The sequence below is a fragment of the Cavia porcellus genome, unplaced genomic scaffold (genome assembly GCF_034190915.1).
Source record: "Cavia porcellus strain 051 isolate PalLab524CR breed Dunkin Hartley unplaced genomic scaffold, mCavPor4.1 scaffold_7, whole genome shotgun sequence".
Taxonomy (NCBI): Eukaryota; Metazoa; Chordata; class Mammalia; order Rodentia; family Caviidae; genus Cavia; species Cavia porcellus.
In genome coordinates this window covers 25855813-25857392 of record NW_026947490.1, presented here as the reverse complement: position 1 = coordinate 25857392, position 1580 = coordinate 25855813, and the positions used below count along the sequence as shown (strand labels likewise).

Genomic DNA, 1580 nt, shown 5'->3' with positions numbered 1-1580 from the left:
ATATCCTGCTATTTTTTCCCTTTAATTAAACAGATAAAAATAAAAAAGTAAATAATGGAGTGGAGATTGAGAAAAAAGAGGGCATAACAGCGAAACAGCGCAGATCAAAACATCACCATTTAAGCAGAATAGTGTTCAATATTTAAGTTTTGTAGGCTTGCCTCATCTCATTAATTTATTAAAATATCACTTATGAAATATTTCCCAAGGTGGATTTTTTTGGATTTTTCCTCATATCTCAGATTTGTTTTGGTGTCATGGTGAACTTCTCACTATTTGTGGAATGGATGTATACCTTCTTAACTCGACCTAATCTTATGAAGCCCATAGATTCATTATGATTCACCAGATATTTGTGAGCAGTTTGACTATCATGGTCACACTTATACTGTATATCAAGGCATCCTGTGGAGTAAGACACTTTTTGGATGATGCTGGCTGTAAGGTAATTTTGTATGCATATGGAGTTACCTGAGGTGTTTCCTTCACTACTGTCTCATTTATGAGTACATTTCAAACCATCACTATCAGCCCCATTAATTCTAAGTGGGCAAAGTTTAAGTCTAAACTCTCTGCAATGATTATGCCTTCTTTGCTTATCTTTTAGATCAACAACTTGCTTATTTTTTTTCTTTTCTTGAAAACATAAGAGAAATTGGCAATTGTGTTTGTTGTTTGTATGTATTCTCATGTATATTGCCAAACTACACAAACGACAAACATGCCTTTGTGGTGTTTAATAAGCCACATATTGGCCTATGATTTCACTTTTTTTGACCCTTATGCTCTTCACCAGCATCTACATGGTGAGTTTACTCTATAGACCCAAGAAGAGAGTGAAGTATGTCCACAGGCTCTCTTGCCAGATACCTGAAGAAGTCAAAGTAGCTCAGAACATTCTTTTACTGGTGAACTCCTTTGCTTTCCACTACTGCTCATTTTTTTCATTTTTCATTCTATTTTTATATACAAGAAAATTCCTTCTTTAGAGGGATTAGTGTAGTGTTATCATCATGTTATCTAACCATTAGTCCTTTGTAATGAAAAGTAGTAAGATGCTTTTCCAATTTTTCTGCTTTGCGTGTTGAGGTTTATCTGTCCTTGAACCATTTTCAGTGGTTAAGCTGACACCACACATACTTTACTTTTTGCAAGAGAAGAATGCCCCTAGTCATCCATATGAGAAAACCATGTGTCATTTACACATGGCTATGTTTTGAATTCTGATATAGAAAAAATTGAAGGAATACCCAGAAATGGACCTTATTTAAATAAATATAAGTATATATTGTGTGTTATTAAATTTTGAAGCATAATTTATTAGACAAAAAATACTCCAGCTTTCTGATAACATTAATTTATCTGAGTTGTTCTTCTCCCAGGAATAACCTGATTCAAAATTCTCTTCTAGAATTATGTTATACTTGTATTAAATTACAGTGGACTGAGGAATTGCATTTATGTATTTCACAAATATATAATATTCATCTTATATACTCCTGGCACTAGTTAGGTAGTTGCACACAAATTGATCCTTGAAAAAAGCCAACATAATGTTAAAGGTCTGGTATAAGATGACA

At 33.2% G+C, this 1580-nt stretch overlaps 1 pseudogene; it reads left to right on the top strand.

Annotated features, from left to right (window-relative positions):
- Positions 1-257: 257 nt before the first annotated feature.
- On the top strand, positions 258-1041 carry Cavporv1r-ps748 (vomeronasal 1 receptor cavPorV1R-ps748 pseudogene; annotated as a pseudogene).
- Positions 1042-1580: the final 539 nt, after the last annotated feature.